General features: G+C 38.6%; 1 long non-coding RNA gene across 1 annotated transcript in view; it reads right to left on the reverse strand.

Annotated features, from left to right (window-relative positions):
- Positions 1-779: 779 nt before the first annotated feature.
- LOC113930281 overlaps positions 780-22,655 on the reverse strand; it is a 49,327-nt gene continuing 27,451 nt past the window's right edge. Inside the window, exons 3-4 of the long non-coding RNA XR_003522500.1 lie at positions 7,865-7,967; positions 780-826 (exon numbers count right to left, since the gene is read on the reverse strand). This is a non-coding gene — a long non-coding RNA (uncharacterized LOC113930281). The remainder of the gene's footprint in view (positions 827-7,864; positions 7,968-22,655) is intronic.

The raw sequence follows: 22,655 nt of genomic DNA on the forward strand, positions 1-22,655 counted from the left end.
GGGGAAAGTATTTGCAAACCATATATCTGATAAGGAATTAATATCTGGAATATAAAAAGAATTCCTACAAGTCAAAAACAAAAAAACCCACCCAAATAAAAGCCTGATGAAGGATTTACTTTTTATTTTTTGAAGATTTTATTTATTTATTTGACAGAGAGAGTGAAAGAGAGAGTACACAAGCAGGGAGAGTGGCAGGCAGAGGGAGAGGGAGAAGCAGGCTCCCCACTCAGCAAGGAGCCCAATGCAGGGCTTGATCCTAGGACCCTGGGATCATGACTTGAGCTGAAGGCAGATGCTGAAGCCACCCAGGCACCGCAATGATGAAGAATTTAAACAGACATTTTTCCAAAGAAGATATACAAAGGGCCAATGTGCAGGTGAAAACATGCTCAATAAACATCGGTAGTCATCAGGGAAATGCAAATCAAAACCACAATGAGATACCGCTTCACATCCATTTGGATGGCTATTATACAAAAATAAAAAAAAAAAAGGAAAACTTCAAATGTTGGTGAGATTGTAGAGAAATTAGAAGCCTTGGGCATTGCCGGTAGGAATGTAAAATGATGCAACCACTATAGAAAACAATTTGGCAGCTCCTCAAGGTAAAATAAAAACTTTCTTTTTTTGAAGATTTTATCTATTTATTTGACAGAGAGAGAGCGAGCACAAGCAGGGGGAGCGGCAGGCAGAGGGAGAGGGAGAGGGAGAAGCAGGCTCCCCACTGAGCAGGAAGCCTTATGTGGGGGCTCGATTCCAGGACCCTGGGATCATGACCTGGGCCGAAGGCAGACACTTAACCAACTGAGCCACCCACGTGTCCCTAAAATAAAAACATTTAAAAAATTTTTTATGATCTTTTGAACAGTTAAAAATAATAATAGCAACAGTGCATTTGACTATGTATGCATATATACACACATACTATTATGTAAGCTTATATATAGGTGAAATGAAATGACTCCGATTATACAAGGAACTGGAGGGAGGAATTAAGAATATTTCATTTTCCTTCACATCTTGCAAGGTGGCAGGTGAGAAAGTTGAGAAGTCAGATACCAAGGAGAGGAAACCTGAAGCCAAGAAGACTGACACTGGTGGCAAGGTTAAGAAGGGTAACCTCAAGGCTAAAATGCCAAGAAAGAGCAGCCCCACTGCAGCCAAAACCCAGTCCTAGTCAGAGAGATTAGATATTTCCAATCGGCTATGTATTCTAGAAAGGCTATGTACAAGAGGAAGTATTCAGCTGCTCAATCCAGGATCAATCCAGTTCTTGCTACTGTCACAAAACCAGTTGATGGTGACAAGAACTGTGGAAACTGAGTGGTTAAACTTCACAAAATGCCTGGGTTTTATCCTACTCAAGATGTGCCTTGAAAGCTGTTGAATGACAGTAAAAAAAAAAAAAAACAAAAAAACAAAACAAAAACCAAAAAACAAAAAAACCCAAAACATTCAGTTAGCATGTGAGGAAACTGGAAATGGCATCACTCCTAGCACCATTCTAATCATCCTCACTGGGCACCACAGAGGCAAGAGGGCGGTCTTCCTGAAGCAGCTGAGCAGTGGTTTGCTACTTGTGACCAGACCTCTGGCCCTCAATCGAGTTCCTCTGTGTGGAACACAACACAAATTTGTCATTGCCACCTCCACCAAAATTATATCAGGGGTGTGAAAATCCCCAAACTTCTCACTGATGCTTCTCACTTCAAGAAGATGATGCATAAACCCAGACACCAGGAAAGTGAGATCTTTGACACAGAGAAAGAGAAATAAGAGATTACGGAGCAGCAAAGTTGATCAGAAATCTGTGGACTCACAAATCCTACCAAAAATCAAAGCTGTTCCTCAGCTCCAGGGCTAGCTTGCCCTTTGTTTTCTCTCACAAATGGAGTTTACCCTTACAAATTGGTGTTCTAAATTTCTTACAAGGAACCTAATTAAGTAAGTGATCCATTATTTAAAAAGAATTTTTTTTCTTTTTAAAGATTTATTTTAGAGAGAGGGCGTGAGCATGCATGCATGGGGGAGGGGCAGAGGGAGAGAATACCAAGCCAACTCCCCAGTGAGCATGGAGCCCAACGTGGGGCTTGATGCGGGGCTCGATCTCACAACCCACGAGATCATGACCTAAGCCAAAACCAAGAGTCAACGCTTAACTAACTAGCCACCCAGGCGCTCCAAGAATATTTTGTCTTTGTAAGGTACTTGTACTACATGTGAAGCAGTATAGTGTTACTTGAAAATATACTTGTATTAATTGTAAATATATATTACAAACTCTAGGGCAACAGCTAAAGACTGTAAAAAAGTATAATCTACGTGTTAAGAAAGAAGAGAAGATGGAATCACATAAAACGCTCAATTAAAATCACAAAAGGCAGAAAAAAATGGAAGACAAAAAGAAGTCAATAAATAGAAACAGTGACATGATAGATATTAATCCAACTATATACCAATTAAGACAGAGACTGTCAGAGTGGATCAAAAAATAAGACCTAGCTATATGTTGTCTATAAGAAAACCACTTTTTTTTAAAGATTTTATTTTATTTATTTGTTAGAGAGAGGGAGAGAGCACATGCAGAGGGAGAAGCAGAGGGAGAGGGAGAAGCAGACTCCCCACTGAGCAAGGAGCCCGATGCAGGACTCAATCCCAGGACCCTGGGATCATGACCTGAGCTGAAGGCAGATGCTTTAACCGACTGAGCCACCCAGGCATCCCAAGAAAACCACTTTAAATGTTAAGACACATATAGGTTAAAAGCAAAGGGATGGAAAAAACAATCCAATTAAAAAGTGGACAGAGGACCTGGACAGACATTTTTCCCCAAAGAAGACATACAGGTGGTCAGCAGATACATGAATAGATGCTCAGCATCACTAATCAAATAGTGAAATATGAATCAAAACCACAACGAGGGGGGCACCTGGGTGGCTCAGTGGGTTAAGCGTCTGCCTTCAGCTCCAGGGTCCTGGAATCAAGTCCCATATTGGGCTCCCTGCTCAGCGGGGAGCCTGCTTCTCCCTCTCCCTGCCCCTCTGCCTGTTTGCGCTTACTCTGTCAAATAAATAAATAAAATCTTAAAAAAAAACCCACAATGAGAGATCACCTCAAACCTGTCAGAATGGTTATCAACAAAAAGAAAAGAAGTAACAAGTGTTGCCAGGAATATGGAGAAAAGAGAACAATTGAGCACTGTTGGTAGGAAGGTAAATTGATACGGCCACTATGGAAAAGAGTATGGAGGTTCTTCAAAAAATTAAAAATAGAACTACCATATATTCTAGCAATTCCACTTCTGGGTATTTGAGGAAACGAAAACACAATTTGAAAAGATCAATGCACCCACATGTTCATTACAACATTACTTACAATAGCCAAGATACAGAAACAACCTTAGTGTCCATGAGTGGATGAATGGATAAAGCATATGTGATATGTATGTACGTGTGAGTGTGTATAATGGAATATTATTCAGCCATTAAAAGAGAATAAAATCTTGCCATTTGCAAAGACATGGATGAGCTAGAGAGTATAATGCTAAGTGAAATAAATCAGTCAGAGAAAGACAAATACCACATGATTTCACAATCTGCCAAAACTCACATTGTTGTTAGAAAAAAACTGGATGCTGAATAGCTTTTTTACTCTCAGGAAAGCAGTCCACATAAGTTGAAAGCAATACGAATTTTTACTATAGCCTCACCACATAAAAGAGGTAGATAGTTCTCGAGCAGCAATGATAGGAGAGTTTTGTTTATTCAGAGCGATTTTCTTTCATAACAATAGAACTTACGTTGTGAATACTCCGTTTATGTGGTGTTCCCTATTATTAGAAAAGCTCCTGGTTCATCAACTCTTCTATGAGGATGGAAGCTGGGATCAAACCTTTACTGGCTGGTAGATTTCAGAACCCCAAATGCCAGTGGAATGAGTTTAGCCTGCAGTGTTATATGTCACCATTTCAGTGCAGGGGAGACATTTTCAAGATGGATACTTGATTGGTAACACTATGATTCCTCAAGTTAATGTCTCAGGCAAGGGATTAATAACCCTACCGGCAACAATTGCCTTTTTTTGTACACTAGGCAAACATTATAGTTTAAACAAATGCCATGTGAATATTTTGAATCTCCTGTTTATTTTGGAATGGCATAATCCTCTTTGAATTTAGAAATGATCATTTCATTTGCTTCCTCTGTCACTGATCATAGCCATCATGCCCTCCAGCTCAAAGAGACATACGGCATCAGGGGTTATGAAATCCACTGTGAAATAAAGTAACGCCAAGTAAGGAGGTTTAAAAAGCAATCGTAAAAAGTTTACCCTCCTCTGCTCCCCTCTTTGCCCAATTTGAGTATATTTTACCAGCCTGCCTTAATTTTTCAACCAATGTCCTTTGGGTTAAAGTATTATTTTGTAGATGGCCCTGTGGGAATAAATATATGGTACAAAGAGATGATAATATAGAGACCGGAAAACAGCAGGGGCCCAATAAACATTTGCTGAATGAATTGTTTTTGAAATGGCAACACTCTTAGGCATGTTATAGTTCGGATTCAGTGTTGAGTTCAAGATCATAAAGAAAAATGCTGGGACACCAGGTGGCTCAGTCGGTTAAGCCTCTGCCTTCAGCTCACGTCGTGATCTCAGGGTCCTGAGATCAAGCCCCGCTGCAGGGAGCCTGTTTCAACCTCTCCCTCTGTCTCTGCTCCTCCCCTGCTCATGCTATCTCTATCTCAAATAAATAAATAAAATCTTAAAAGAAAAGAAAAATCCTATGAAGATGCGACCCAAGGGAGAGGGATATCAGTAAACTGGGGCAGGATACAGAGCAGGAAGTATGTGAGCACTGAGGACTATGAGCCTCTACTAGAATTAAGCTTCAAAAAATGGAGGGAGCTTGACTGATGTTCTTGAAGACAACCAGTGCCAAGAGCTGTGTTTGGTAACCTACAAGGTGTTTAGTATTTTTGGTATAAGGGAATGAAGTCAAAATTCACTCATATAAAAAATTTGCTTGAAATTATATGTTATCTTTCTTTGTGTTAAAAGCATTTTCTTTCCAGATCTAAAATTATTGACCAGCAAGTGCTTCACACATACCCTACCCTGTCCTGTGAACAACTTATTTACAATCCCTAGAATGAAGGCAGCCAGTCAATCCTCAGCATACTGATTCTCTGATACTTCTAGAGAAGCCAGCATGATATCCAACAAAGAGTTCAGTATTCAATATCTTTAACATCTATTAGAAAAAAAGGGGATAGAGAAAATATCCCAATCGAAAAATGGGTTTAAAAATGATGGGCAATTCCTGACAGAATAAATGCAAATGCCCAATCAGCATATGAAGATATGTTCAGTCTTAATTATGAAGCATAGAATAATATCACAATTTAATTACATTTGCCTATAAAAACAGCAAATACTTCATTGCTCCCTTTTGGTGGGTGATGAACGAGACAGATGTTACAATGTCTTATTTGTTGATCATTGGTACAATTTCTCTGAAAGGCAATTCAGTGTGCTATCAAAAGACTTAAAAAAATGTATGTGCCCTTTGATTAAGAAATTTAGAATATGACAATTTAGTCTCAGTAGATAATTATGAATGTGCACAAACTTTAGCTACAAGGTTGTTCATCATCATAACATTTATGAAGGTAAAACAATCAAACTATTCAACAAAAGGTGATTGGCTAAATAAGAATGAATAGGAATAGTTTTTTTTAAAGATTTATTTGTTTTAGAGAGAGCGAGCAAACATGTGAGTGGGGGGAGGGGCAGAGGGGGAGAGAGAATCTCAAGCAGACTCCCCGCTGAGTATGGAGCCCGATGTAGGGCTTGGTCTCACAACCCTGAGATCATGACCTGAGCCGAAATCAAGAGTCAGACGCTTAACTGACTGAGCCACCCAGGTGCTCCAAGGAACAGATTTTCTTAATACAAAACCAGACTTATGGGAAATTATCAAATAGTATAAAATAAGATGCCAGATAGGGTGTGTGTGCATGTGAGTGTATGACAGAATACAGGAAATGACTAGAGACCAAAAATTGGAGAATGGTCTAAGGGCTTCCCTCTCTGTAAAGAAGTATAAAGAAGAATAGAAGCAGGCAAAATAGTCTGTAAATGAAGGAAAACAAGGGTGAATAGTGAGAGAAGACAATTAAGATTTTCCTTCTATTCTCTCTTGAGGCTTCAGGTGTTCATTCCTTGCATAGTTTGTCAACTATGCTGTGGAGCACTTTTATTTTTTTTTAAAGATTTTATTTATTTGTCAGAGAGAGAGAGCACAAGCAGGGGGAATGGCAGGCAGAGGGAGAAGCAGGCTCCCCGCTAAGCCTGGAGCCCGATGTGGGGCTCTATCCCAGGACCCCGCGATCATGACCTGAGCTGAAGGCAGACACCCAGCTGACTGAGCCACCCAGGCATCCTGCTGTGGAGCATTTCAGTGCATTATCTCATTTAATCCTAACAACAGCTATGAACTTACATCTGTTATCTATATTTTATAGATGAGGGAAAAAAGATTGAAGTTCATACAGCTAATAAGGGACAGATCTGAGATGCTAGCTTTCAGAGCTTTTGAAGAGACTGAACAGAGTAGAGGATGTGAGGAATTGTGTATGTAAATGAGTTCTAGGGAATAGTGATAAATTTAGTGTAGGTAGGCAAGATGGGCCCATGAGCTTCAGGTGGTGCTTTGGCTCTGAGACACAGAGATGTCCTGTGCCCTCAGCACTAACAAGGCAGAGAGGCAGAGGTTTTATAAGAGAAGCCAAGGTCATGGGGAGAGATTCAGCTTTTGTATACCAGCGCAGCCCCGTCTATTGATCACATACTACCTTGTGAAAATTAAAAAATTCAAATGTATCTCTAAGAAAGCTCACTAGGAACAGTGGTATTTGTTGGGTGGCAGGGCAGAGAACAAAATAATGGAAAAGAAGACAATGTATGGGGGGGACATAAATATTCCTAGGAATCCACTGCACATTGAACAGTTTGCATACTTCATTTCATTTAATCCTCAGAAATAAAAAAAATAGAAAAAGTTAAAAAAATCTTATGAAACCAGGATTAATATCATTAAGAGTTGAAGAGATTTATTTTCTCTCATAAACACGAAGACATTTTCCCAATGCGAAAGCGCTAATAGATGGCGGAGGCAGCATTGCTCTCTAAAAAATAAACATCAGAATGAATGACAGAACCCAAATGTCCATCAACTGAGGAATGGTTAACAAGTGTGGTCTATCCATATAATGGAGTATTTGACAATTGAAAGGAATGAAGCTACAACATAAATGAACCCTTAAAACATGATGCTAAGGAAGCTAGTCACAAAATACCACATGGTGTAGGATTCCATCTATGTGAAATGTCCGGAATAGACAAATCTATAGACACAGAAAATAGATTCATGGCTGCCAGGGGCTTCGAGAAGAGGGGACTGGGGAGTGACTGCTAGTGAGTACAGAGTGAGAAACACTGGGATGGTGAAAATGCTCTGCAGAACCTTGTAGAAATACAGTGAATATAAGAAAAGTTGCTCATTTCTATACTTTAAAATGATGACTTTTATGACCTATGAATTATATTTCAATAATAAAAGGAAGAATGAATGATGATGAAGTGGTGTTGGGTTGAGGGATTACGAATTTTCTCTTATTTTCTCCAAATTTTGTCATGCGGTTAATTAACTTTCAAAATAAAAAAGAGAAAAGAAAAAAATCAGACATAGGTCTACAAAACAAGCAGCACCGGCGACAGACACATCATAAATTACGATTTGTTCCCAGCTAAAACTAAGGAGAAGGGATCATCACTCCACAGGAAATGAGTTTACAAGCACCTGCTCTCCGTTACCATGGCAACCCAAAGGTCTTCACCTCCCTGAGATGCAGCACCAAGTAAAATCTACTAAATCCATGCTGGAAAATGCCTTCAATCTTCCCCTGTAAAAAAAAAAATCAAGGTCAATAGCCTGTTCTCTCTAGAAGACATGTGCCTCACTCCTCTAAGTTGAGGATGAGGAGAAGCGTAAGGTGAGACATGTTTTGATTGTGTGAGCTGGACAATGATGGGGCTGTGGACGCTTGAACATTATCTTGGCCCAGCCCTGATCAGCTGTGTGACCTTAAACAAGTTACCTGACTTCTCTGAACCTTGGTTTTCTTCCCTGTTACCTGTGGCTTCAGTTGTCATGAGGACTCGGGGCCACATTAGCATACAAAGTGCTTAGCTCTGTGCCAGGCCCCTAATGACTGCTTAATAAACATGGCTGTTCCCATTATGGACTTTTATCACTTCTTCTGTTCCTTTGACAAATATGTATTGATTGCCAAATCTGCCGGGCACTGTTTTAAACATGGAATAGAGCAGAAAACTAAATAGATAAAAAAGTATGGCACTTACATGCTGGTAGGGATGTACACAGGTAGGATTTTAAATTAATATATGTAGTATATTAAGTAGTGTTAAGTGTTAAAGAGAAAAATAAAAGAGGGGGTATTAAGTGTCAGTATGGAGAGTTCAGGTGGCCAGGGAAGGTTTCACTAAGATGGGACTTTTGGTCAAGACATGAAGGAAGCAATGACAGAGCCATGCGGGTATCTGGCAAAACATTTCAGGTAAAGCAAACAGCAAAAGCAAAGGTCCTGAGCTGGGAGTTTGCTTGGCATGCTTGAGGAATAGTAAGGAAGCTGCCTTATTGAGATCAGACTAAAGGGGACAAGGAAGAAGTGGAGAGCTCTGTTCAGGGACATGAATTCAGACCAGAGAGGAGCTTGGACCAGGCTGGTGAAGGTGGACGTGCTGAGCAGTGCTCAAATGCCGGATATCTTCTGAAGGGTACACTGGTGGAACAACTTAATTGTGAGATATTTAAAGGCCAAGGCTCTATGCTAGTTTGAATCCACTACTATGGAAATAATGACCTACTCATGGTAGGCACTTCAGAAATACTTAATATTCTCAAAAGTGGAAGGGGCCTTAAAGCCTGCTAATTAAGCCATGTTGTTACTTCTTGATTTTTCTTGTAACCACTATCTGGATTTAATCAAACTACACTTCAGCCAATGCCAGAGAGCTCACTACTTCTTTGGGCAATTCATTCTACCCTTAATCAATTCCGACCTCAAGTGTAAACTATTTCTCTGTAGCATTAAAAAACAAAAATATGAAGGGCACCTGGCTGACTCAGGAAGTGGAACATGCGACTCTTGATCTCGGGATCGTGAGTTCAAGCCCCACAGTTGGCATAGAGTTTACTTAAAAACAAAAACAAAAATATGAGCATATGTGGGTCCATTTCACCTTTCCAACTACTAAGAATTTTCTTATATTTCCATTCTGCCGTTGAACATAGTCTATTTCATACCAATTATTGTGCTAGGTACTCGGAAGTAAGAAACCTTTTACGATTTCAACCAAAGTACTGAGATGAAGGAGGGTAGTGCTGAAGACAGTGGCCTGTGGAAATGCCCCAAATCATTAATAAGCAGCATTTAAGCCATGATAAACTAACCAGATACAAAATCACCTAAATATATGATTATTCAGCTTTAGTTTTACTATTCTTTCTTCCCTAAGAGAATAATAGTATATTCTAAGACTTTCTTGAAATCCAGATATATTACATATTCTGCATTTCATTAATCTAGTTGTTCTTCCAAAAAATAAATTTGACTTTTTATAATTTATTCTTAGTGAATCTAAGAGCCCTGAGTGATTAGGGCTCACTTTAAAAAGTATATTTTAAAAAAATGACAGTATTTAAAAATCCTATTATTTATCTGTAATAATGGCTGACTCTCTAACGATATTACTCTAACAAGACTGTAGATCATATCACTTTTTCGCCTTCCCAAACTGAAAACTAGAAATGCATGTGTACATATCTAACCTTCTGGCAAATTTCCACATCTTTCTGACTCTTGGGAGAACACTAAAAATTCTTTGACAACCTCATTATATATTATTCCTCTATAGAGCAAAATCTTTTAAAAGTAAATTTGGTTTTTCAAACAGTTCTCATACTTTCAAGTCTTTAGGTGCATTTTTTTGTAAATTTTTTTTAAAGATTTTATTTATTTATTAATCTGACAACTTGGCAGGAGAACACTGGGAGAGGAACAGACAGGCTGTCCACCCAGATTTCACTTTGTATCAAAGAACCTATATGTGGAAAGATCCATCAAGCACTCTAAACACATATTCCTCCTTAACTGGGAACTGTTCTACTTGAAACACTTCACCAACTTGCAGCCTAGAGTTTCTTTTTAATTCATGTGTTTGTTCTTTAATTTTCTTTTTAATAATCACTCTACTTGATGGGGAAAAAACCCATAAGGAACATGAGATGAGGTGTTTCTGTAATCTATTATCATAACATCAGCCCATCTTTTTCCTTATTCTACTCACTGCAAATGTAATTCACAAGTGAGTTACTCTTGTCCTTCACATTTCTTTCTCAAGCCTTCATATATTATAGATTTTAATTGACTTGATGCTATTCTTATGGTTGCACTCTTTTCTATTGGCTCTATTTTCTACATATAATCCTAAGATTATCAGTCTTCTTTATATATAACAATAATTTTTTTTAAGATTTATTCTAGAGAGTGAGTGTGGGGGAGGCTAAGAGGGAGGGGCAGAGGGTGAGGATGAGGGGGAGGGAGAGAGGCAACAGACTCCTGGAGCCTGACACAGGGCTTGATCCCAGGACCCTGAGATCCTGACCTGAGCTGAAACCAACAGACGCTTAACCAACTGAGACACCAAGGCGCCCTTGTAAAAATATTTAAAAAAAAAATTAATCCATACAACCTCTTAACTGATGAGAAATCTAATCGATATTTGGGAAATTTTCTCTTTTCCTCTCAAAATTCATTTCTAGTGTGTATTGGCAATTAAAATTGCTTTAAAACTGATGAAGATTTCCTTCTGTAATTTTAAGATAGGCGTGGCCATGCATATAATCTTCACAGAGCCAACATTCTGAGATTAAATCCCCACCCAATATTAACGACTGATAAAGTCCTTCATGAAATCAGGTTCTGCTATGAAGAAAAAGAAGGGAGAGAACAACACTGCTTAAAATGGCAGAGCACCCAGGAAACAATGTCCTTTCTACCCATAAACATCTTTTTTCTGACACAACATTCCTTTTTGGAAGCCGGCCACATCACCAAGCTCAGGGCCCCATGGTTCCCTCTATGGAGCCTCCCCTTTCAACCCTGGCCCCAGCCATGCACCGTTCTGGAAGTCCCAACATCAGCTTTCCCCTCCCCTCCTTCATTTTTTTGTTTTTATATTTTATTTGACTCTAACTTTTGGCTTAAGATCCTTGAATTTCTATCCTTTCCCTCAGGAACTCTCCCATATACCACCCAGCCAATAATTCACGTCAGATCTTTCTTCTTTGGAAAGCAGAGGGCTTGCAAAGGAAAACAGAGAATGATTGTACTTTGATTTTGCCTGGCTTAGGGGATTCTCACACTACCTCCGTACCTCATAGGTGGCTTGAAGTATAGGTGCTGGGCTCTCTCCCCCATCATGACAACCTGTCGGTTAAACAAAAGACCCATTTTCTTGTTCTAGGAAATAGATTTCCGAGAGGTTTCAATGGGAGTATCCATAGCAGGGAATTTGGATGGGGACCACAAGAAGACTAAGAGCATAAACATGCGTCACTTCTACTAGAGGTCTTTAGGTGAAGTGACAGCTACTATGAAAAGGAGTCCTCCTCAGATGCTTGTTCAGCCCCAGGGCCCCCAAAATTTAAGGTGCCTTGAAATTAGGGGTTTGGCAGGGGGTGCTGAGGACCCAGTTTCAACAGGGTTCCTGTGCAATTTAACAATGCCTCAATATTGTGGCCATTCACTCCTAACTAGGGCCTACGTGTTCCTCCAAAGCTCCACTGATCTCTTTATCATGACTTTTCTTTTATTACTTATTTTATTCCCCAATCCTGAGGAAGTCCTACAAGCCTGAATGTAGAGCCCCACCACTTCCCAGTCCCTAGCTCTTACACATCTTTCCACTCCCCGTGGGTCATTATGAAAATATATTCTCAGCGTTTTTCAAGTGTTTCAACAAATTTAGTGAAGCTGTTTTAATTTAAGGAAACAAAAATTTTCTCTTCAGAAAGTCAAAGATTGTCTTCATGCAAAATGGCACTCTGGTCCTGAAGCAGACTTTTTTTTTTTTTTTTTAACATTTTTATTCATTTATTTGACAGAGAGAGAGAGAGAGAGAGAGAGAGAGAGAGAGAGAGCGCGAGCGCACAAGGGGGGGAGGGGCAGAGGGAGAGGGAGAGTGAGACGGAGAAACAGACTCCCTCCTGAGCAGGAGCCCGATGTGGGGCTCTACTGATCCCAGGACTCTGGGATCATGACCTGAGCCAAAGGCAATCACTTAACAGACTGAGCCACCCAGGTGCCTCAGAAACAGACTGACCTGTTTTCTTTTTAGATAAACGATTCTCCATCTGTCTGCTCATAGGAATGACTGGGGGTCTTTAAAAACACTGATGCCTGGGTCTCATCCCCAGACTGATTTAATTGATTTGGAATGAGGCCAGGATTTTGGAGTTTTTAAAAGCCCTAATATGCAGTGAAGATGCACACCGTTGGCTTAGTCCATTTTCACCTAACACCCTTGAATCATAGAGGTAAAGAACTATTTGCCTCATGACATATGTAGTCTATATTTTAAGACAAATTCAATCCTACAATACAGCTGCTATTGCTTTGATAATTCCAAACAGCAATTTTTCAATGCCTCTTTGATTTCTCACAACAGATATTCGGAGATATGCTTGAGGGAATCAGAGTTGTCTCATGGGAAAAAAAAAAAAAGGTACGTACATGCTTTAGCATCTTTTCCCCCCTCCATGGAACAGAAGGAAGCCAAAAGATAGATATGTCTATTACTTAGACTGTGGTGATGATTTCACGGTATATGCACAGCTCCAAACTTATCAAGTTGTATACATTAAATGTGTAGTTTTGTATACCAATTATACTCAATACAGCTGTTTTAAAAAAAATTTTCAGCTAATCCACCCAGATAGTTTTCCAGAAAGATTTACTTTATGCCTATGCAGCAGAAAAAAAATTGCTGTAGGATGGACCTTTTATAGAGATTCATAATGCAACTGCTAGCTATTTATGAAACACCCATTTAAAAATTTAATTTTCAAATGTTCAAAGAAACTAAGTGGGAAATTATTCTAGCACTCCACTGTAAATCTTTCTAGAACAGTCTTGGTTCTAAACTTCACATTTGTACTTCTGACAGTCTCCCATGGATATCCAGTAAGAGAATTCCTTACTTTTTTCCTTTTAATCATAGATCTTAAAATGATGTCTTAGATTCAGATAAAATATTACCCCTCCATTGTTTGGCTCCCAGTTTGGCAACATAAGTATCTCCAAGAAACATTTTAGAATTTCAAATTCTCATCATCACCTTAGAACTACTGAATTAGAAACTCTGGATGTGGGATCCAGCAACCTATATTTTAATAGATCCATGATTTAGATACATATTAAAGTTTGAGAATAAATGATACAGAAGATAATAGACATTTATATTTGCTCTCTGGCCCCAGAGAATGTTCCAACTTGATTTGGCCCTGAAAAAAACTTTGGAAATTAGTTTATTTCTTGACCCTAAACTAGGATCCAGACTTGTAGAGAAAACCCTTAAAAGAGTCAAGATCATAAGACCATTCGCATAATGCTTTTAATACTCTTTGATTTCCTTGGTATTTTTTGCTTCTTGGTCACTTTGCAATAGCCAAGCCATACCTCTGTTTTATCTCAACATGTAACAGTGTTGATTGTAATATAAATATCTGCACAGAATTCTTTTCCTAAAAATCTTCAAGGACAAAAAGGAAGACAGATTCCTGACAGGCTGCTCTCTTCTGAGAATTCAAATTTGTTCTCTGTCAACAAGACGCTTCGTTTCATATTTCAAATTCATTACCCTTCCGTGCCCCTAAGAAAAACCTCAAGGGAAGCTTAATGCTTAAATCTGGCAATTCCCCTCCTTCATGATGTTCATGCTTCTGTTTTCTTCTTCTGTTTCACGCATCTCACGTTGCCTCATTTCTCTTCATGATTTTCTTTCCAATTGACCTCCGGTTCCTGCTTATGACAAGAAGTCTCCCTCATCTTCCCAGGATTTCCTCTTATACACAGCCCACTGCATGCATGCACCGAATCATTAAGCATCCTCTGAGTCCAAGTTCCTTAGAAAACAATTTCTCACAAAGCTTAAATTCTAATGTTTCATTGCGGATGGGGTAGGAGGAGTGTGAAATCCCAGGGAAGCAAGTGATGTGACAGGGGAGGAACTGAGGCGAAAAGGAAAACATACACATAAAAAGAAAGGAACATAAAGGTAACAGGCTGTATTATCAAGCTTACCACAGTATTGTAAGAAAATGTAGCTGTTTGCTTGAGCCCATGGGCCAGCCCGAGAGGCTATATAAAGCCATTTTACCTCAGAAGAATATGTGTGAGGAAGAAAATCAGTAGGAATTAACGAAATCTTGTTTACTGTATCACACGGATTCAAGCTTGCCACACAGAACGTTAATTTCCCAAACCTCCAGGTTGTGTTACTGAGCTCTTCCAGGCAACCACTAGGAAAGTCACCCCCCACCCCATTTCATAATGCAGGACATCATATAAACTACAAAGGGGTGAGATGAACAATAGCTTCTCTAGGTTGTAGCCCCAGGGTGTCTGAGCTGTGGTGGCTCCTGCTCTGGGACCATGGGGAAGCCTAGTATCATCCTGAGAGGCTGAGCCAGCTGGCAGTGTGTCCGTGTGTCCATGAAAGTGATGGATGAGACTGTCCACGAAGCAGGTGGGAAAGTCTTTAAGCGGCGGTTGTGGGGTCATATAGGTCCAAGAGAACCTGGGGAAGGGCAAAAAATAGGGTACTCAATTGTACCCCTTCAATCTAGTTGCACCACGAAGGTGAAAATCCAATCCTTGTCAGCTGTAATTTCCTAAAAATACACTTTCATGATTACTGTTGTACCTGGTCTTGAGGCTGTAATAGACATACACCTTTTCTTTCACTGGAACTCGAGATTTCCATCTTCATCTTCCAGTACTTATAGCCTCGTCTGGGTTGCTTTCCTGGTAGGGTGAACCAAAACTTCATTTCCAAAGGGTCTGTGTCCTCAGTAGCCTTTCACTTGTTGAGCTGGTGGATTGTTAATACCACCCATTTATAGCAATTCTTGGGATGGAAGGAACAATAAACGTCCCTTTGCTCCTATTCCATCACCTACTTCAGTACCGCTTTGCTTGCTTTTCCACTGACGTAAGGAGTCCCAAATTGACATGTGGTAGTTTTACCTTTCAATTCAGGGGAGTTCTTCAAGTGTCCCTGTTAGTTTATTCCCCCCTGGAAACTAGGACTTCTAATCTGGCAGAGTTAAAGATTTCGCAAGTAGGTCAGTGAAAGTAATGATGAAACGGGCCAATGCTACTTTCCATGTATTCTAGCCACTGAGGACAAAGCACTGTATGTTGTTGCTTCAGCATATACATGACTTGGGGACATTGCTGCTATCCATATACATGATGACTCATCTGTTTTGGGTGGGATCCATTTTGAGAGAGGGCTTTTCAGCAAGTTCAGTGTGAGAAACAATTTGCATTAACACTTGGGTCATATGACTTGGATCTGATGATGCTAGAGGTATTCAGTATGGATAATGATACTGTGTCAAGTCTCTGGCAACCCGCAATAGGAAAGTTGCAGAGCAGAGCCCTAGAGTTCTGAAAATATACTATATTCTATATAGCAAAGAACCATTCCTCTAAAATAACCCCCCCCCCCCCAAGTGAGCTCCTGGTGTGCTACTAGACCCCTGTAAAGACTGAGCACCTAGATACAAAGTAGCCAAGAGACCTGAGCTGCTCTTCATTAATTACATGTTATCAAATCCATTGAGGTGTAAATTGAAACTGATTTTTAAAAAGGTGAGGGAGGCTTATAAACTGGGTACAGAATCAATCATTTAAGAGATTGTTATGGACTGAAAATTTATGTCACCCTAAAATTCATATGTTGAAGCCCTAACCCCAAATGTAATGGTGCTTGGAGATGGGGCCTTTGGGAGGTAATTAAAGTTAGATGATGGGTCCCTCATGACCTGATTAGTGTCTTTATAGGAACTGACAGCAGAAAGCTTGCTCTCTCTCACTCTGTGTGCACAAAGAATAGGTCATATGAGCATGTAGCGAGATGGCAGTTGCCTTCAAGCCAAGAGAAGAGGTCTCAAATCGACTCTACCTTGCCAGCACCCTGACCTTTGGCCTCCCCCAGACTCCACAACTAGGAGAAACAAATTTCTGTTGTTTAAGTAGTCTATGGTATTTTATTATCACAGCCTGAGTCGACTAACACAGAAACCAAACCAAAACACAAAAACTCACAGGTACAAAACATTAAATACTAGAGCTAGAAGGGATCTTTGTGAATTTATCAGTTCATTTTATAGGTAACTTGCAGAGTTCCACAGAGACTACAGAAACTGAAAGAAAGACAGAATTCCTGATGTCCCAAGGCCAATAATGACTGAACAGGACTAACTCAAGGTCATCATCTAGTATTCTTTCCATTAAAGCACTTGGCTACATTTAAAGACAGACAATGTGAATGAGAATCTGGAAAGCTGCCTTTCACAGAACCAGCTATTGAAATAGGGCAGTATTCAAATTCATCTTAACACAGCAGCCAGTACCTCAAGACTGTTATCAAGGAAGGTTCTAATGATGTCATAAAGTATACAACTTGGGCAAAAATGAATGTCCTTTAATTTATACAATATCTTTGTAGAAAACTTCATAGCTCCTTTTTACATCTAATATAGAAAGCAAAAAAGAAATAAGAGAAAAGAAGCTGATTTAGGTATTTTTAAAAAACAACTATATAAAACTTTATCAGTGCTTTGTAAGTATTACACATTTAAGTTTATAACAAACTTATAAAGCTCCATTGTCATCCTCTTTTTACAGATAAGAAAAGTTGTGACCTTCAACAACTCAGATTTTTATGTCTCCGTTTTCTGATGTGAAGCCGATAACTGCATTAGTCATGGAATTAAATGTCCTTATTCTTAGTAAATTCAGGCAGGATGTGAACAATGGGAGATTTCATTTTCATAAGTCATACTGAATGCCATAATTCAAAAGTTTCAAAATGATAACTCAGCAAAAATCATCACCAGAGTTCAGCCTTTCATAAGACTCACAAATAATAAAGGAAGGGTAGTGCTCCTGTCATGACATAATTAACTGTTCTCCCTTCATAAAACAGTGCTGAAATAAAACTCACATTTTTAGCAACTGAAATGTTAGTAAACCAGTTATAAAAATGTCTGTAGATTCAAAAAAGAACCTTCAAACTGCAGAGAAAATGTTCACATATATTGCAAATGGCCCCTATCTGCAGCACTAAGAACAGAGTGTTTTTTATTTGAGTTGAATGTGTTAATATCACCACTGAGATTCATTTGGGGGGAAAAAGCTAGAACCTATTTTCCCCAAAGTTCTAACTCTGATGGAAAATCAACTTACAGAGACAATAACAATAATCCTGGAAAGTTTCTCATCTGAGAGACTCAGTAGGGGAGAAAACCATCCTTCTGACTGTTGACAGACTGCATTAAGCAGTGGACCATGATATAGAACAATACCCTTCTACTATGCAGTAAACATACCACTCAGGAAATGTCATGCACTGGAAATCCCCAGCAAGCCCATGAGATGTCACTAGGATACTTAATGAACAACAAATTTCCTAAATGGATGTGCAACTGTCATGGCGTGTAAAAATGCCCATACATTCTGCCCAACATTGTATCTGGCCTCCGTCTTCATTCTATGTGATATTTGCCACATGGAAACAATTGGCATGCTGAATAGCCTTGCAGAAGAAGAGAGGCTTTCAAAGATTTCTATCATGACAATCTAGATTGTTCTGCATAGGAAATGGAAGTTAATGTTTTTTCCAACTGATTTGGACCCTTTATCTGTTGCTATTAGTGCTCTATCGCTCTACTTTTGGCATTTACCCCAACATATGAAAGGTTGCCTCCTGCAAACACTTGCTACTCCCTGCCTCAGGGTTTTGTTTGAAGCTAGATCAGTCTCTGTAGTGGGCAGACCAAAGTGCCCAGGAGAGTTAGTACCCCAAGAAGCAGGTCTCAAGCAATGATGGGCAGGCGAGAGGTCTCCAGGGGGTCTAAGCTCTACTGGTTTGCAGGAGTAGCTACCTTACTAATGCACCATTTATGCCTTCCTCCCTTTCTTGTCTCACTTTTCTATCTCCTGAAGAGTTTCCAAAGATCAGCTTGCAAATAAAATATTTGTCTCAGGTTCTGCCTTTTAGGGAACCCCACACAAACACAGACTTCCAATGAAAAATTTTCGAAGTTCTTTAAATGGGAATAAATATCCCTCTAGGCCATTAAGCTCAGAGTAAACCATATATATCTTTTTATGGATGAAATTATTTTTTTAGTAAACATGAATTATGTCCCTTAAGAATCTCACAAAACAAGTATGCAGCTTAAAAGATTTTTGAAAGGCTGGGGCACCTGGGTGGCTCAGTTCTTGAGCATCTGCCTTCGGCTCAGGTCGTGATCCCAGGGTCCTGGCATCGAGCCCCGCATTGGGCTCCCTGCTTCATGGGAGGCCTGCTTCTCCCTCTCCCACTCCCTCTGCTTGTGTTCCCTCTCTCGCTGTGTCTCTCTCTGTCAAATAAATAAAATCTTTAAAAAAAAAAGATTTTTAAAAGGCTGAAGTTCTACCTGCTTTGGCTTGCTAGCAGGATGGAGTTCATCTCTTATTAGATGTAATATGTATTTTTATAGGTGAACCCCAGTATTTTAAGTACCACTTGTAGGAACAATTTTTTTCATTTTCTTGGCCTTTGCTTTGTACTCCTTGAATAATTTCTTCACTGGATTCATTAATATACACTCAGATAAGACAAGATCTTTACCAATCAACATTTCTGAAGCCTTGGGAAAACCTTTGAATGGCTTTCCTTGAGAAGTTGGGAGTAGCATATTCAGGGAAGAGGTGTGAGCCAAGAGCAAAGGAATAAATACAAATTTGTGGGAGAGAATTAGGAAAGCCAACATTCCCAATTCTTAGATTCCTCAGGTTTTGCTGACATACTTCTTCCTTTCCACCTAACATTATTGCCATTGAATTTTAAGCCTTTTAGATTTGCATCGGTGCTTTGCAGAAAAAAATCCCATAGGGGCTTTGTTCAAAGTCATGCCTTTATCATTCTGATAAATATGTCTCTAGCACTTCTTGGTAGCCAGGCAGTCCCAGACAAAATTCTAAAACAGAAAAAGTATGTGCTGGAGCCCGTGACCTCTTTTTCTTTGACAATTAATGATCCCCTCAATCAAGTACCATCTTTCTTTCCTACTTTATCTTTATTTGGACCCAGTGTCAGGAGGTATCTTGACTTCAATTCAATTACTTATAAATCAGTTGCACTAGCTCTCCTAAGAGAATTTTCTTAATTATGAGAATTCTCCTTAATTATGTAAGGCAAAGTCCTTAATTCTTTGAATTCTCCTTAATTATGTAATGGAAAGTTTTGTATCTCATTAATGATATTTGGAACACAAGTAAGTAGGTGAGTAATGACTCTAGAAGTGGGGAATCTGCTACTTAGGATTAACTCACAATTGCCTGTTTATCAGCCATCTCTTGAATTTCCCACAGCCATTTCTCCATAGAACTTATTTTTTATGGACCTTAAGTAAAAACATTCCATCTGTAATTTTGGTTCAAAGAATCACTATTTATCTGACTACATGGCAAGCTACGTTGGTTCAGTGTGTATTCACTGAACTGATGGAAATAAAAAATGTGGTGAGGATAGTAATTTCTTTAAAATTTGCAACCTGATTCTTCATGGTCTTTTAAAACTAATTTTATTTGAGGGTTCAAATGTTGCTTTCCTGAGCAATAAGCTTAGTGTGAAGTCAGCCTGGCCCTTTAAAGGAGAGGACTAAATGAGGTCAGTAGGTCTTCAGGGAAAGCATGTAGGAAAGCCTAGTAATGCATGCCCATCCCACACCATTTTATTGAAAACAGAGGGCTGCTTTGACCCCATTTCTACCATATAAGGCTTGATGCTCCCTTAATTTCTACTCAATTTAAGGTAAAAATTTAGAGGCAGAGGTAAAAGCTATCAGTAGGAAAGATCTGTTCTCTTCCTTGCAATTGTGTTATTACTTGATATTCTTTCTAACATATTAGACTATGAGAGCACATTATTTTTTTTTAATAATGCTAGTTACAGTTGCATTAGTGTATGAAGGTGCTTTCTTAATAGTTAATGTGAAGATAAACATTTAAAAATCAATAATGGTAAAAAAAATGAATAATGGTGGCAGAAGTTTGTTCAGGGTTCATTCCTGTTGAAAAAAACACAAATCAAATTTTGGGTGGTGTTTTTTTTTTGAAGGATTTTTATATTTCTGTAAAAAATGCCACAGGAATTTTGATTGGGATTGCATCGAATCTGTAGATCGCTTTAGGTAGTATGCTCATTTTAACAATACTGATTCTTCTGATCCAAGAACACAAGATATCTTTCCCGTTTATTTCTGTCTCCTTCAATTTCTTTTATCAGTGTCTTAGCTTTCAATGTACAGGTCTTTCATCAGCTTGGTTAAATTTATTCCTAAGTATTTTACTGTTTGATCCTATTGTCATTGAGATTGCTTTCTTAATTTCTCTTGCAGATAGTTTGTTGTTACTGTATAGAATTTCGGTGGATTTTTACATGTTAATTTTGTATCATGCAAGTTTACTACATTTCTTTATCAGTTCCAACAGTGTTTTGGTGGAGCCTTGAGGGTTTTTTTATATATAAGATCCTATTATCTGCAAACAGAGACAATTTTTCTTCTTCATTTCCAATTTGTATGATTTTCTTTCTTTTCTTGCCTAACTTCTTTGGTTAAGACTTCCAGTTACTATGTTGAAGGAAAGTAGAAAGAATGGTCATCCTTTTTTTGTTTAGCTTAGAGAAAAAGCTTTTATCTTTTCATCTTGAGGTATAAGGTCATCTGTGGGCTTGTCATATGTGGCCTTTATTTTGTTCAGGTACATTCCTGCTATACCTGATTTTTGAGAGTTTTTATCATGAAAACATGCTGTATTTTGTCAAATCCTTTACCTGCATCTATTGAGATGATGATTTTTATCCTGCATTCTGTTAATGTGGTGTTCCATATTTAAATTGCATTTATTGAACCATTCTTGTACCTTAGGGATAAATCCCACTTGATTGTGTTGTACGATCCTTTTAACATGCTGTTTAATTAGATTTGTTAATATATATTATTGAAGATTTTTGCATTTATGTTCATCAGGGATATTGGCCTTTAATTTTCTTCTCTCCTATTATCCTCACCTGGGTTTGATATCAGGGTAACACTGGCCTTGCAAAATGAGATTGGAAGTGTTCTCTCCTCTTCAAATTTTTGGAAGAGTTTGAGAAGGACTGTTGTTATTCTTCTTTAAATGTGTGGTAGAATTCACCAATTAAGTCATCTGGTCCTGGACTTTTCTTTCTTGGAAATTTTTGATTGCTGATTCAATCTCTTTATTAGTTATGAAACTATTCAATTTTCTATTTTCAGGATTCAGTCTTATTAGGTTGTATGTTTCTAGGAATTTATCCATTTCCTCTAGCTTATATAATTTGTTGGTGAAGAACTGTTCATAGTAGTCTCCATGATTCTTTGTATTTCTGCAGTATCAATTGTAATATCTATTCTCATTTCTAATTTTGAGTCTTGTCTTTTTTTAGACTACAGTTTCATTGATTTTGTTCATCTTTAAAAAAAAAGCTCTTAGTTGTATTGATCCTTTCTATTGTTTTTTATGGTCTCTTATTTATTTCTGTTTTGATTTGTATTTCCTTCTTTCTGCTAACTTTGGGATTTTTTTTAGTTCTTTCAGGTATAGATTTAGGTTGTTTGAGATCTTTATCATTAGCCATTTATTTCTATAAACTTCCCTCTAGAACAGCTTTTGCAACATCTCTTAAAGTTTGTTATGCTGTGTGTTCATTTTTATCTCAAAGTATTTTTGATCTTCTTTTTTTCTTTTTTTTTTTAAAGTAGGCTCCACACCCCCCATAGAGCCCAACGCTAGGTTTTAACTCATGACCCGGTGATCAAGACCTGAGCTTAGATCAAGAGTTGGACACTTAACCAACTGAGCCACGCAGGTGTCTCTTGATTTCTCTTCTGATTTCTTCTTTGACACATTGGTTGTTCAGGAGTGTTTTTCCACATATTTGTGAATTTTCCTGTTTTCCTCTTGTTATTGAATTTAGTTCCATACCACTGTGGTCAGAAAAGGTAGTTGGTGAAATGTCCTTTTTACATTTGTTAAGACTTGTTTTGTGACTTAACATATGATATACCCTGGGGAATATTCTAGGTGTCTGAAAAGAAAGGATAGTCAGCTGCTGGTGGATGAATTGTGCTTTAATATTTTATCCTTAATATTTGGCCCCTGGAGACTGTTTATACTACCCTGCACAGCATACCCTTCATTTAA

Source organism: Zalophus californianus, chromosome X, assembly GCF_009762305.2.
Source record: "Zalophus californianus isolate mZalCal1 chromosome X, mZalCal1.pri.v2, whole genome shotgun sequence".
Lineage (NCBI taxonomy): Eukaryota > Metazoa > Chordata > Mammalia > Carnivora > Otariidae > Zalophus > Zalophus californianus.